Source organism: the organism of the source record quoted next, unplaced genomic scaffold, assembly GCF_019419815.1.
Source record: "Pyrus x bretschneideri cultivar Hongxiangsu unplaced genomic scaffold, Pyrus_bretschneideri_v1 Contig1, whole genome shotgun sequence".
NCBI classification, from domain to species: Eukaryota; Viridiplantae; Streptophyta; class Magnoliopsida; order Rosales; family Rosaceae; genus Pyrus; species Pyrus x bretschneideri.
In genome coordinates, this window is record NW_025999390.1 from 10052222 (window position 1) to 10069129 (window position 16908).

Genomic DNA, 16908 nt, shown 5'->3' on the forward strand with positions numbered 1-16908 from the left:
CAACATGATTGTGGAAGATGAGTGCGATTATGATGTCGTTGATGAATATGAGCTAGACACGATGAACAATTCCAAAACACAAATATATTGTGCTTATGACGCCACCAAAGAACCCGTGCAACATGAGCCATTAAAAAGAGATAGACGTTACAATGAAATGCTCATTCAACGATATACTGCACTTCAGGACCATATATGCACAATGCCTGGCAAATTGACTTGATAGAGCACCAGTAAGACTTGAAACAAGCTCAAGATACTTAAGTTCATTTACTGTGTTTGTTTTTATTTGGTGTGTTTATTTAATTTTATTTGGTGTGTTTTTTAAGTTCATTTAGTGAGTTTTTTTTTTTTTTTTGGTATGTTTATGTAATTTTATTTGGTGTGTTTATATCCCTTGAATAAAGATTCTCTTAGTTTAAATAAACTACCAAAATAAATAAATATACTCTTAGTTTAAATAAAGTACTAAATTCAATAAATTGGAAATAACATAAAGTATTCTATTCAATAAATAAGAAATTACAACCCAAAGTGATTTTAAAATTATGGGTTCCAATTAAAAACAAATTCCCTAGTCCCTCATGAATGGAAAATCATCACCTAACCAATTTGTGGTGCTAGGATCATCTCCTCTTGTGGTGCTAAGAGCATCTCCTCTTGCTCTTCAATAAGTGTCCAATTCGTACCTGCATCATTAGTCATTTTGTTGGAAACCAATTGGATTGAAACTTTGAGAGAAAGATAGGTATGTGGTTGAAAGTATTCAAGAAAATATGAAATTGTGGTGTAAGATAGAAGATATGAGAAGGTATTTATAGAAAAGTAAAATCAAAATTTTTTAATTTTTTAATTTTTAAGATTTCTTTTCGGATTTTTTATTAATTTTTTACATTTTTTATTCACATAATTTATTTTTGCCATTGGATTTTAAAAATTTTAAAATCCAACCTTCCAGATTGTGCCACGTGGCACAACGGTAAAATTTCAATTTTTTTACTGTTTTTCATTTTTTTAATTTATAAAGGCGAATAACGTGAACCATTGATCTCAAATCTAACAGCTGAAATTAAAGAAGGTTTGCATTTTTTTTACCATTGGAAATCCAACGGACGCGAAGGTGCCACGTGGCCTCCAACGGTAACATTACTGAGGTTTGCGCTGTGGGCCCCAGCGCCTGCAAAACTGGTCGGGGACATGTCCCTACACACTGCGTGTTATGCACGCGCCTGGCGCAAAAGAAAATATAATGTGGATGACGTTGCCCTGACGTCAGCGTTGCATCACCTCCACCTCGGGCTCTCGAGCCATCGAATCATGTCGGGCCTCTGCCTCGGACCCCCTCTTGCGCAATCGCCAGCATGGGCTGGACTTGATTGTCGGGGCGATTTGGTCCTGTTTTCTAACCGGTAGATCGGGCTACTCCCCCCGCTGGACTTGCTCTTACGCTGAATAGCTATGACAATAGACAATAAAATATTAGTATTTTTTATTTTATAAAATAATACAAAATAATTTTATTTATAATTTCAGATAAGATTTTTAATTGTTCTCGTTACGCCACGTGTCATTATTTGAAAAGAAAATTTTTGGTGATAGAGTTTGAAAAGATATTTATCCAATGCTATCGTACCACGTGTCGTTACCTTTTCAGAATCATTAAGGATATATTTCCAATAAGATTTTTAACCAATCACGTCACGCCACGTGTCATAATCTATTTACAATCTTTGAGGATAGATTTCGATTAGATCTTTAACAAATGACGACATGTCACGTTGCATTATCTACAACTTAATCCTTTCTTTTTCCTCCATATAACCCATCATCCATCCTATGAAATCACACACTAAAATCAAAATCTCTATCATTATTTATAGTTTTTGCTTCTTTCTTACAATGTCTTCTTTAAGGATGTTGTGGGAAATCGATGAGTAAGAGAAATAATTGTTTAAGCAAGGGGAAGAAATGTTCAATCTCCAGGTGGGCGAAAATGTGATGGAAGAGAATGAGGATAAGGAGTGTAGAAGGAGAGATGACAAAGCAAGAAGCCAAATAGCCTCACATTCCTATCAAGTCATCCAAGTTGTGGCTCAGATCTGCAGACTCAGCTTTTCCGCAAACATTGATATAAGCAGGCAACGACGAGGTATGGATCTCTTGGAGGATTATTTTATTCGTAGCAGTGCATTCTCTGATACGTACTTTAGACGTCGTTTTAGAATGAAACGACATTTGTTCAACAAAATCATGATTGCTGTTTACAACCATGATTCTTACTTTGTGCAAAATAATGATGCTTTTGGTGTTATGGGTCTTATTCTTGAGCAAAAAATTACTGTTGCCTTGTCTGCAGATCAAGTGGATGAGATATCGAAGATGGGGAAATCAACCATTCTTGAGTCCCTGATGAGGTTTTGTTCCGCAATTGAATCTATTTACACCACAAAGTACCTCCAGAGACTTACTGAGATGGACTTGCAAATACTTCTGAAGAAGGGTGAGATGCGAGGTTTTCCTGGGATGATTAGAAGCATCGACTGTATGCACTGGACCTGGAAAAATTGTCCAAGTGTATGACAAGGAGCTTATGGGGACAGAAAATGAGCAAAAAGTATCATTTTGGGGGCGGTGACCTCATTTGATACATGGATTTGGCATGCTTTTTTCGATGTTCCAGGGACTTAAATGACCTTAATGTTCTTGTTGAATCCCTAGTGTTCAATGATGTCCTACAAAGAAAAGCACCAAGAGTCACGTACTGGGTCAACGGACATAAGTACCACGAGCCCTACTACCTAGCAGACAACATTACCTAAGGTGGTCATCGTTTGTCAAAACAGTGCCACGTCCACGAAGTGCAAAGAAAAAACACTTTACAAGCTGTCAAGAGGGGTGTAGGAAGGATGTGGAGCGTTGTTTTGGTATCCTCGAAGCTCTATAGGCGATTGTCAGGGGTGCTGCCAGAATGTTTGATTTAGAGTCGCTTTGATCCATCATGATGACGTGCATCATTCTGCACAACATGATTGTGAAAGATGAGCATGATTATGATGCCGTTGATGAATATAAGCCAGACACGATGAACAATTCCAAAATATAAATATATTGTGCTTATAACGCTACTAAAGAACCCGTGCAACACGAGCCATTACAAAGGGATGGACGTTACAATGAAAGGCTCATTCAACAATATACTACACTTCAGGACCCATATATGCACAATGTTCGGCAAATTGACTTGATAGAGCACCAGTGGGAGTTGAAACAAGCTCAAGATACTTAAGTGCATTTAGTGTGTTTGTTTTTATTTGGTGTGTTTATTTAATTTTATTTGGTGTGTTTTTTAAGTTCATTTAGTGAGTTTTTTTATTTTTTATTTGGTATGTTTATGTAATTTTATTTGGTGTGCTTATGTCCTTTGAATGAAGATTCTCTTAGTTTAAATAAATTACCAAATTAAATAAATATACTCTTAGTTTAAATAAAGTACTAAATTCAATAAATTGGAAACAACATAAAGTACTTTATTCAATAAATAAGAAATTATAACCCAAAGTGATTGGAAAATTATGGGCTCTGATTAAAAACAAATTCACTAGTCCCTCGTGAATGGAAAATCATCACCTAACCAATTTGTGGTGTTAGGATCATCTCCTCTTGTGGTGCTACGACCATCTCCTCTTACTCTCGCTTCCCTTGCACGCCTCATTCGCACCACGTCCGCTTTCTCCGAATTCCAAAAATATTTAGAATCTGGTGACTTCCCCTCTACAGGCTCTTTCATAATGCCATGATCTTGTTGGGCCTTTCTTTCTTCTTTAAGCTCTTCATTCTTTTTCCTAAGTAGTTCTCTTTCTCTCTTATTAGCTTGAAATAATCTCTGAACAGCTGCAGTTTTTGCCTCATCTCTAGTCTTATCAGCCTCAAATTTAGTCATTTCCCGCGCCAAAGTTAATTCACCTTGGCGAGCAAGTTCTTTCATATATTTTTCATAATCATTCTTGGAAGCACTCTATTTTCTCTTTGAAGCCTTCTTACCTTGATGCCTAATTGGATAACGGGTCGACCTCGACGCTTGTTCAATGGGCGTTTCCGGCACTTTCTCTATGTTGGTTTCATATGCGAGTCATGAACGGGCGTAGAGTGTAGATGGGTGCTGTTCATGACAACTTTTGGACCAACAGGCACAACTCTGAATTTAGGACAATATTTGACAATATTCTAACCTTCCCACCGGGTGAATGATTTGTTTTTGTTTCTGGTTTTGGCATTATATCATGCTTGTGCTTGAAGTATATATACAATGCGGGAGAAGAAATAATTATAATCAAAGTAGCTAATGTAAATTTGGGTATAGTACAAACAAATAAATAATATATTGTTACCTGGTCCGCTAAATTTTCCCCACTTCGAAGATTAACACTAGCTTGTGCCAAGGCGTTTCTCCAAAGACTAAACGATTGGCTGAGTATTCTCCAAATACTGGACATCGATTCTTTGGTTCTTTTCCCTACAATTTTCTCAAGATAATTGGTATGAATAAGGGTTGATTTGGTATTGCTGTACTTTGAATAAAAGCTGCTTATATTGTGTGAGAATAAGTAGCTGCGAAATAAAGCAGCAGAGTGTTTGGCAAACTTTTTTGTAAAAGTGCTTTTGGAAAAAAAAAAAACAGTATGATAGTGTTTGGTAAACTTTTATGTAAAACAACTATGACTGTGTGAAATGATCAAAAAGGTATAATACTAGATGTGCTATGACAAGCCACAATGTCGTTCGCTGGCAACCTCTTCACTTTCGTCCTTCTCTCCCTCCTCATCTTCTCCTTCCGCATGGTCGTCGAAAATGGGACCCACCTCCTCACCTCCTTTGTCGACCGCGACCCTTCTCTCAAATCCCTCCTATCCTGCCTCGACCTCGCTGACGCTGGCAATACCAACCACCGCTCTCCTATATCTCCAACCGAGTCCCCTTCTTCGATCTCTCTCCGTCGCCGACACCGCCCATTTCTTCACCTCACCTGTGTTAGAACCTTAGACGACGATTTCTTCTCCGGCGATGACGCAGATTACCCCAATCCTTATTTTCTCCTCCCCCTCTCACTTCACCTCCAAATTAGGGTTTAATGGAACTTATGGGACTAGGGTTTCTGAAATTGTGCTTTCCAACCTCACGTTCAAGGCTGAGAAATTCACCATTTATGATGACAAAGGTAGAGGCAGAGATGACGATGGAGAAAGCAATGAAGGGGAGGAGAAAGGCGACAATGAAGAAATGGACGATCGGGCTGTCGATTTGCAATTCTTGATCAACGAATTGGAGCTGGGTCACCGGGACGTGGCGACGTTGTTCTTCCTCCTGAAAGTGTGAGGAATTAGGAGAAACTTTGAAAATAATCCACCTTTTGAAGCTATTTTTTGTAGCTTCCACTTTTTAGCCTTTTTTCATCTGAAACTTTGAAAAAAAGCTGGTTTGAGGTGTCTACCAAACACCAAAAACTCTCCCAGCTTTTTTTTTTAAATCACCTCAACCCCAAATCATACCTAAGACTCCACATTTCTCGCAACTGCATCTCATTACATGTAATCGGATCATAAGTAACTTCAACCTAGCTGGAACACAACGTAACATCTTCAACAAGCGTCCAATTCGTACCTGCATCATTAGTCATTTTGTTCGAACCAATTGGATTGAAACTTTGAGAGAAAGATTGGAATGTGGTTGAAAGTATTTGAGAAAATATGAAATTGTGGTGTAAGGTAAAATATAATGAGAAGGTATTTATAGAAAAGTAAATTTTTTATTAATTTTTAACATTTTTTATTACCTTAATTAATTTCTGCCGTTGGATTAAAAAAATTTTGAAATCCAACCCTCCAGAATGTGCCACGTGGCACAACGGTAACATTTTAGTTTTTTTTTTAATGTTAATTCTTTTTTTTTTTTAATTTATAAAGGCGAATAACGTGGACCGTGGATCTCAAATCCAACTACTGATATTGTGGAAGGTTCAATTTTTTTTTTTTGCCATTGGGTATCCAACGGTCTAGGAAAAGTAACCGTTGAAATCCAACGGATGAGAATGTGACACGTGGCCACCAACGGTAACATTTATGACATCTGAACCACAGACCCCCAACTTGAAATGTTGTTGGGGACGCACCCCCACGTTCGTGTCTTGTGCACAAGCCTGACACAAAAATAATAAATTAGTGGCTGACGTCAGCGTTGCATCACTTGGCCCTTGAGCTCTCTGGCCACCGATTCGAGCCAGGCCTCTCACTCGAGCGCCCCCCCCTGCGCCTGCCCAATCGCCCTCTGGGTTGGAGAAGGTTGCTCTGGCTATTGGGTCTTCAAAGTCGCGGGTCCATCGGGCTAATTGTCTCGGTGGAGTTGCTCTTATATAATGGGTGGAGTGGCCTAACAACATCATCCTTATGACTTTTCTCACAAGGAGGAATTCATGCATTGGGGATGGGAACAACATGGAGCAAAGTAAGAGTGGTCACACAACTAGTCAAGCCGAAAGTTCTTTATTTAGTATGTTTAGTGGATTTTTAGTATTAGTGTTTGAATAGATCAATTAAACAATGGATAATGCTTGTGTCCTCTTGGGGGGGGGGGGTCGTGGGGGATTTACTTGTGCCCCACAAACGGTTAACGAACATTTATTGTCCGAACATCATAATTAGAACTATTTTATTTGCAAAAAAATATTTAATTTGGAGATCGTTTAGTCATCTATATATGTTACACCAATTAACGGTTTTGGTAACAAATAGCATCCTTATGATGATCTTTCCATTTATTTTATGCATATAAATGACTCAAAGATCTCCAAATTGAATAAATTTTTACATATATATGATCTCTAGATGATGATAAAGAGAATGTAAGGTTCAAATTATGATGTTTGGATGGTAAGGTTCATTAATCGTAAGTGGGGGACAAGTTGGTCATCCTATGGGGTGACACAAGCATTATCGTTAAACACTTGAGTCTAAAATTTCATAAAACCTAAAAGTCTCTCACGATGGGTTAGTAATAATGCGGTTCAAATTCATATTTGGCGAGAATCAAACCTAAAACCTCTTACTTACAAATGAAGAGGAATACCATTAAACCATAGTACTAAGTGACATTTTGTAAGAATTCTTAAATATTTAGTTTAGGTTATAATATATACTTTGCTACGCTTATTATGATTATGTGTAGCACTGTCTCACATGGAATCGTTAAGAAAGAAAGATATCATAGCCTTATACTGTGACAAAAACCTCAAACTTTCTTTAATGACATTAACCATGGTTTGACCACCAAACAAATAAATTAGTTTTTACATCAACAAATGTATAATTACACGTTGATCTATTATTCTAGGGAATAGAATATTAAATTTTTACTTATGCATCTAGGATTTCAAGCTCTCCATTCCTAAATTAACATAATAGTTAGGAACCCCACCCTCTTTTTAATATTAATAAATTTGTCCTATTTAATTTTTACGAGTTTTATTATTAGACCAACTCTAATCATTAGGAAGACCCACTTTAGATTGGACCCAATTTGGGTTCAGATTTGACACCTAAATCTTGAGCAGGCTCCAATTTTTTTGAATTTTAAATGTAGCTGAATATTAGAGTTAGTGGCCAACAGTCCAACAGTAACTGTAGGCCTTTCGATTCCTAGACAGTTGGTTAACAACAGTCCAGATCAAACTCTATTTTTTGGGGCAAACCTTTGAAATTGATCTAACAGTCCATATTTATTTTTATCAAATTCAAAAATAAAAAATAAAAAAATAAAAAATTCAACGTCTGAAATTAAAATCCAACAATCAAAATAATAAAATACATATTTAGTGTTTGTATTGAAGTTTGGTTGGTTAGTGTGTATATTGAAATTTGGTTGGTTAATATGATTTGTTTGGTTTTAGAAATTTTGTCGAAATTTAAAGTTTTTTAGGTTAAAACATTTATAAAACTAAATTAAGATGGAAATGTGTTGAGCCATCATGACGGTGTGAGTTTGAACCTCAGTGGCTAATTTAATATTTAATTTAACAAAATATATTGTTTGACCAAAAAAAAAAATACTAGAATAACATAACTCAAAGTTACCAAAAAAAAAAAAAAATCATATTGAAAAAGAATTAGAGTTAAAACTATTCCACAACAATTAATACATTTTAGGTCCTAAAATTTAGGTCTGGAAGGTTAAGTGACATTCACCGCTTACAAAGCTAAATTCTATCTTTTAATAAACTTAAATATTTAGATTTAAATCCAAATATTAAAATTGATCTCCTTAGCATTATCCTACTTAAAAAGTTGTACAAAAACCAATTTTTTCAATGATATATAAATCGAACAAATTCCAAGGTATCCATTAGATTTTCAATTTTTATCTCTCTATCAATCAGAAGATTATGATTCAAGCCACCTTTAACAGCACATTACTTTCGATTCAATCAAAACGCAGAACCGCAGCAGTTTCGAGAATTAAATTGGTGCAGTTTCGAGAATTAAATTGGTGCGTGGTGATCCAAGAAATGGACTTCAACGACTTAAACCTAAAAAACTGATAAACAAATGAGTTGGACTTGCTAGTTAATTACTCAATATGGAGGCAGATTGTCTGCCTCCTAATTGGGTGCTATTCTCATCTCCTTCTATTTGTACGATCACGGTTAAGCCACATCAACATTTTATATTTCTATTGCTTTTTGTCTTATTATCTCTATAAAAAAATCAATATAAAATGTTGACGTGACTTAACTGTGACCGCACAAAAGAGAAGGGGATGGGAATGACATCCAATCAGGAGGGCAGACAATCTGCCTCCACTCAATATATACCTTTTCGGATCATAGACGTTTTGTCCCTCAAAACCTTGAAGGATATCATCCCCTTAAATTCTGATACTTTATACTAAGCGGTCGTTGGACTTCTCACATGGCTAATTTGTTCTGATACTATCAAAAAGTTGAGGTTACACCCAAGGATGAAGTCAGAAATTTAACTAAGAGGGAGGGGCACCTTAAAAAATTTGAGCTCCTTTTTTGGACAAATAAAGCTAGTTCTTTTACAAATACAGAAAAAATAAAATTCAAAATGCCTAATTTTATTACTCTATTGTCTAATTTTGTCTTTAATTGTTGACAATCTAATGCTCATTTGTACTAATTAACCAAATACATGCAACTCAACAAGGTTTAGACATTAGTGCATGAGAAAAATATACAGGACGGAGGCGCATTTAAAAACTAAAAGAGGATTTTCACTATTTTAATATGATTAACTGAATAATCTGCAAAGCAAAAAAAATGGGAATGATTAATTGAATAACTTGTAATGCAAAAAAAAGTTGGGATGAGAGGGGGCATGTGCCCCCACTGGACCTTACCTCCCTCCGTCGATGGTTACACCATAAAACCAATTGTTAATATGGAAGTAACCCAACTACTTATAAGCACATGCAAATTCCCTCATTTCCCTAATGTGAGATTGATCACTCAACACACTCCCTCATGTGTGACAAATTTTCAAGTTTAGCACGTGGAAACCACAATTGGGTGGCGTGGAGCACATGTGGCTGTTGAGCTTTACACGTGAACTAACATACTCTGATACTATAAACAAAGTTAAGGTTTCATCCTAAAACCTGTTAGCAAAATGGAAAAAAGTCTTACTTATGAGCATATTCATTATCGGGCACGAGACCGATGCTCTCAAAATGTGTGATGTCATGGTATAAAGTACAGAAAATATCATACCGTGTGAGGGAGGCTCTTCTGTGATCATATACATGGAAAAAGACTGATTAATATTTATCTAATACATAACTTGCAAGGTACTCATCTTGAAATTTTATGTAATTTTAAATTTATCGATCTCTGTAGCAATTTTTTCCAAGTTCAATTATTTGCATTAGTATCAATGTGTGATAATCTTCACCCAGTTAAACCGCTAAGAGCTACCCTTTTATATACAAGTAAAAAAATGCAGCTCTGCAGAGGTTCTTATAAACGGACACAACATTGAAGAAACAGTCAAGCTAGCTAGCCAGCCATGGCCATGAATTCAGCTTTCCGCTGCCCCACACTTTTTTGGCTAATTATCTTCTTTTTTCTCGTTTTCTTCGTCCTAACCTTCTCGCCTTTGCTTCGTGAAAACAATGTCAATATTCCCCTTGTTTCCTCTTTCAATACTACTACTACACCTTCCAGCCTAACAAAGAGAAACCACACATCTCTACCTCAAGTTTCATATTTTGATGAGCTTCTCACAGGCTCCATGTATCAAAGGAGACACAGGGCTAATCTTACCAAAGTAAGCATTTCAATTTCAAATTTTCAGGTTGATTACGTTTCAATTTTCATAACTTGTTAATTAATTAGCAACTGTTTCAGTTTTCAATTTCAAAAAATGATAGCCAAATTTGGAAAATTCACAAATTAAACCCAAAAAACTGATAAAACAAATGAGTTGGACTTGTTAGCTAGCCTTTTTTTTTTTTTTTTTTTTGTTTCTTTTCTTGTCAAGCTAGCTAGCTAGTTAAGTACTCAATATATATACCTTTTGGGATCGGAGTTTAGTCTATCAAAACCGTTATATTTTGGTGCTTTAACTAAGCGGTCGATGATGAGATCAACATTTATCCAGGTCATGCAAAAACCTAATAAAGTGATACGTGTTGACATACACTTTAATAAATGTGAGTGATCATATCATTGTATGTAGGATCCACATACATTAGAGAGTATCAAATGGCATTCATGATTAAATAAACAGTGACTAAATACAAATGAACTGGCTAGATATTCTAATTAATTAGGGTAAATTCATAAAACTACCTCAACTATGGATCGCAACAGAATCGTATACCTCATGTTTTAAACATTGTAATGTCATACATTAACTTATAAATTTGTTGCAATGTCAACCCTCCGTTAATTTATCTACATGGTCTTCCACGTCAGAAAAATATGGCCCTTGCATTTGTCATATCATCACTTAACGGCCTACTTAATGGATTAAACAACAGAGGTCTAACATTGCAACAAATTCATAAGTTTATGTATGAAATTGCAATGTTTAAAACATAAGGTATAAGATTGTGGTGCGACCCATAATTGAGGTAGTTTTATGTAATTTACCCAATTAATTAACTGCATAGATTTGTTCTTGAAGATGTATCCATGTGTGGTCCTATCCACATACATTTTTTACTTTCACACACTCATTGTTAATTTCTCTTATGTGATCCTCGGCAATCCATTTAATTTAATGGCTAGAATTTGAGAAGAGTGTGAGAAAGGTAAAAAAGAGTGTGTGGATATAAATATCCTATACCTATATTATATACACTTCTCTATCAAAACCCTTGTTTTATTTTGTTGTTTCTTCTTCGTGCATGGGTTGGTTTCACCTCCTAAGCCTTGATCTGTTTTTCAATGCATGCGTTGTTTTATTTTGTTGTATTTGGCTTTGTTTTTACCGTCTTTTTTAGTGTTCCGGCTTAATGCATATGCAATCTATGTTTACCAAAAAATGAAAGATTGAAAGATTGTACGCGTGCGTACGTATATATGCTAATCCATAGAACCAGAAAAATCAACCAGTACCATATGAACGACTACTACTACGTACTGCAGGCGCCTTCCGATCTCCCACAGTAATTTTTTTGTTAGTAACGTTCTTGTTTCTTCTCTTCTTCCTCCTAGTCTTCTCACCTTTCCCTGAATACCATCTAATAATTTTCCCTTGATTTCCTCTTTCACTACGTCCTTCAATCATAAAAAGAACAACTACACAACCCAACCACACGTTCTTTCGATGGGATTCTGGAAAATTCCATCGAAGGAGTAGTACGCACAAGGTTAGTGCATGGAACCAAAATTAAGCTTTGTTATAATTACGTATTTGGTAAGTTAACTTGCATTGACTAATTACAATTTTTTTGTGCTCCATGATTAGAATAAAACTAGTTTGGAGAGAATCGAAGAAGATTTAGCTAAAGCACGTGAGCGATTCGTGAAGCAATTCAGTCCAGAAACTATACTTCAGAGAGAGAAGAGACTTTTGTCCCAAGAGGAAGCATTTACAAAAACTCTTATGCTTTTCATCAGTTGAGTATCTATATTGCTAACAAAAACCTGCTTTTATTTTCTTCCCAAAGATAAATTTCATCATGATCGATGCTTTCTTATAATGATTGTGATGCTAATTGTCAGGAGTCACATAGAAATGAGGAAGAGGTTTAAGGTGTGGACGTACAAGGAAGGAGAGTTACCCTTAATACACATGGGTCCTATGAAAGATATTTACGGCATTGAAGGACACTTCATAGATGAAATAGAGAGGAAGGAGAGCCCTTTCAGGGCTATGCATCCTGATGAGGCTCACACATTCTTCCTTCCCTTTAGTGTTGCCAACATTGTCGAATACGTTTACTTACCTATCACTAGAATACAAGACTACCATCTCGATCGCCTGCAGCGGGTAGTCATCGACTACATTGGCATCGTGGCAAATAAGTATCGATATTGGAACAGAAGCGATGGCACTGACCATTTTATGGCATCATGTCATGATTGGGTAATGCCTTACTAAGCGCTATCTTTTTGTGCCACATTTTGATATTAAATTATAAGGATATGTGTATAGGTCATCTCAATCAATAATTTTATCATATTTCAGGCACCCCGCATCTCATTAGGTCACTCTAAACTCTTAAAGAACTTTATTAGGGTTCTTTGCAATGCCAACACCTCTGAAGAATTTAAACCCCAAAGAGATGTCTCAATGCCCGAAGTTTATGTACTCCCTCGAGAGATTGGACCACCAGATTTAGGTCAGGCCCCAAACAACCGCCAGATTCTAGCATTCTTCGCCGGCAGAGTCCACGGACCGATTCGAACTGTCTTGCTACATTATTGGAAGGACAAAGATGATGAAGTTCAAGTCCATGAGAAGCTTCCCCAGGACCAAAACTACACAAAATTAATGGGTCAAAGCAAGTACTGCTTGTGCCCCAGTGGGTTTGAAGTGGCAAGCCCTAGAGCTGTGGAGGCAATTCATGCAGGATGTGTACCGGTGCTAATTTCTGACAATTATACATTGCCTTTCAATGATGTTCTTGATTGGAGCCAATTTTCAGTACAAATTCCAGTTGCCAAGATACCGGAAATTAAGACCATCTTACAAGCAATTCCGTATGAAAATTATGTGAAAATGCAGAAGAGGGTGTCCAAAGTTAAGAGGCATTTTGTGCTTAATCGGCCGTCTGAGCCGTTTGACGTAATTCACATGATTCTTCACTCAGTGTGGCTGAGACGACTTAATTCTAAGCTCAAAACTTGATCATGATTCATCAACCTAGACATCACCTGTGTAATCTTTTTAACCCCTTCATTTTTTTCGGTATCTGATCAGTCCGTAGTCTTTCTTGTATGTAAAAATTTGTCAGCAGTAATTAATGGGACACAAGCTGGCTAGCTATATACCGACGCTCATAAGAGATATATATATCAGATCTTGTTGCATTTTTTCCTCTCAAGCTCCATATCGATCTTTGGCTTTATAATAAAACCAACCTCATTTCTTATATATGCAGGGATATGTGGAACTCACGTGAGACCTAGCTACATATGCAAGCAAAGAATCCCATACCTTCATTAGGCAAGGTAGTTTACTAGCGAGGCACCATTTGACTTTTAATCACATGATAAACTGAGTAATTAATCTTAATGAATCGACTTAAGTCCACTCATCACCTGTATGGGAGTACTAAGTATTTTAAGTAGGTCATGTGTAAATCCAGCACGGCTTAATTACTGTAGTACTCTTGAAAGTGTCTTTGAGTTCTACTTGACACTCTGAAAATTATTTTGTTTCACTTTGCCATCTAAATCATGTTTTTACATCCCAATTTATCCTATGCTGTTAAATTCATTTCATTACTCCCGAATATCAAGATATTCATTAATTTTCACATCTTGATTTCGAATTTTGATATGAAAAATATGGAGAAAAAAAATTAAAGGAAATAATAGAGAGCTTGTGTGTGGGAGATGAGAGAGAGATATGAAGGAAATTTTCCATGGGCAACTTCCAATCAAATTTGAGTTAATTCATACCAAAATCTTTTTCAGTCGACAATCTTTTTCTCCTTTGTTTTTATTTCTTTTTTCTCAACTATAAACTATGATTTAAACTAATCTTTTTAACAAACCAAATTTATTTATTTTTCTGCCCACGTGGTGTTTACATGGCATACACATAAGAAAATTATGGGTCCTTCACCGCCACTGTGGATGCAAATTTCCGCCTTATTCTTCTTAGACAAAATTGCACCTACAAAACAATTAACACATTTGGTCAAGACCAAGAGCCTCACGTGCCCACGATGAATGTGTTGGGGGGGGGGGGGGCGCGGGAATAACCTCTGATGTCAAAGTTAGAATTTGAGGGAAAAGTGTTTAGAGAATTTGGAGAATTTTGCAAGAGTGTTGAACTTAAGTTTTTGGAGAAAATAGGGTGGTATTTATAGGGGTGTGGTCGGCCTTTTTGGGAGAGATGGGAACCGGCCACTTTAGTGGTTTTTTTTTGGTGTAATTTACAATTAATTAGCTACTTAATATAATTTAGGAGAAATAATTTGGGAGTTACCTTGTGAGGGAGATTTTATGAGGATGGATGAAATAGGTTTTAAATAAATACCTATTTTGATCGCTTTTGACCTTGATTGTCCATTGCTTGTGCGTAGAAGCTTCGGTGTGCCTTGAGGGTAATTTTATCTTTTTTTACCCTAGAATCATTGTATCGCCTCCATATTTTTCTCGATCATTTTTGTCTCCACAGCCACATCAACATATATATTTAACGGAATAATTAATGCACTTTATTAGCCGCAAATAAATTGGGACACAAAAACATGATTTAGAAGATAAAGTGAAACAAAATAACTTTCTAGGGGTAAAATGAGACTCAAAGACACTTTCAGAAGGCACTATAGTACAACTCCCAAGTATTTAGTTAGACAGGAATGCTAGCAATCTTCTCATTGTGAACATCCTCATTCTGCCTTCTCTATTCTCCTCCTCATCATGCAAGTCACACGGTGATTTAAACTATCTAATAATCTCTATGTCCATCTAAAGATTATCATTGGAAAAAAAAAAAAAAAAAAAAACCGAAATTGTTTAGTCATCTAACACTAATCCATGACGAAATCATATTTCTCACTTAAACACTACAATTTTAACAATATTGATTGAATGGTTAAACAATTTCTAATTTGATTGAATTTTGTACTGTTAATTTTTCAAAAGTAACTTAAAAATTAGACGATTGCAGTCATTAAGAAATATGACAAAATAAAAAAGAGAATTGAAAACGTAAAATGAGAAAATTTGAGTGAGGAATTAATTAGATATTATTCATATGAGGGCTGAAGGGCACTCTCTCTCTCTCTCTCTCTCTCTCTCTCTCTCTCTCTCTCTTACCATTGATCGATCGGATTGACGACTTATAACGGCACATTACTTGCAGTTTAATAAAAAGGCAGCAACATCAAGAATTCAAAATGTTTGCGATCCAAGAAATTCATTTCGACCTCATATACATGTATGTTGGCCTCGCCACACATTAAGCTGATAAATAAATTAGTTTGATTCAATGTACCTTTGGGATTAGGGTTTTTTGTCCATTCCCTAGGGAACTAGCCTCAAAGTACGACTTTCTACTTTTGGTGAAATATTTAGAATCACTTGACAATGATATATTCATTGGAGTCATTTCATTATGACAACTCTCACGCAAGAGTGAGTTCATGTTGAAGAAACTTGAGGTTTCGTTATAAAATTAAGGGAATTTTAACGAAAAATTTCCGATGCTGTTCACTTTAACGAAAAGCCGCATTTTTACACTAAAAAGTAAATTCTTGTACTATTCACTTTACCCTTTATTTTGTCCTTATCGTTAAAACTTAAAGTTTTCAAGCATTTTTCATTAGTTTTCCTTAAAATTAATTGTTTATAAAAGAAGTAGCTTAACTTACTTATTAGTCTTGTAAGGTTTATTCTTTTTCTGATATAAAACTCTTTAACCTTCATATCCTCACACGCCCTCTTATGTATGAGAAAATTTTCAAGCCAAACACATGGGAAACAATTTGGTGACGTAGAGCACGTGCGGCCATTGGGCAACACACTTGGACCAACTTGCTCTGATATCATAAAAATAGTTGAAATTCAACCATAAAACCAATTGGCAATATGAACAGTAATACAACTATATATAAGCATATGCAAGGTCCCTCGTTTCTCAGATGTGTGATCAATACTCTCAGCATGCCCCTTCATGTGTGACGAATTTTCATGTCTAATACGTAGACAACTCATTTGGGTGATGTGGATCACCTGTAGCTGTTGGGCTTCACATGTGGACAAACTTGCTTTGATATCATGAAGAAAGTTAAGGTTTCATTATAAAACCAAATGGCAAGAGGGGCAGTAGCCCAACTACTTATAAGCACATGTAAGGTCCCTCATTTCCCCAATTTTAAGATTGATAAACACGCCCCCTCACGTATGGCGAATTTTCAAGCCTAGCATGTGGGCAACACAATTGGGTAGCGTGGAGCACGTGTGGCCGTTGGGCTTCACATGTGGGCCAACCAACTTAGATACTACGGAGAAAGTTGAGGTTCCACCGTAAAACCAATTGACAATATAGGGAGTAGCCCAACTACTTATAAGCACATACAAAGTCTCTTATTTTCCTGGTGTGAAATTGATATCTCAACACGTGTGAGGTCAAGTAAAATATATAAAATCTCATATTTCGTGAGATATGCTCTTTTAATGACATGGTCAAACACCCCTTCAAAATTAACTCTCCT

General features: G+C 36.1%; 1 pseudogene; it reads left to right on the forward strand.

Annotated features, from left to right (window-relative positions):
• The first annotated feature begins 10073 nt into the window (after positions 1-10073).
• Positions 10074-13367, forward strand: LOC103932733 (annotated as a pseudogene).
• The last annotated feature ends 3541 nt before the right edge of the window (positions 13368-16908 follow it).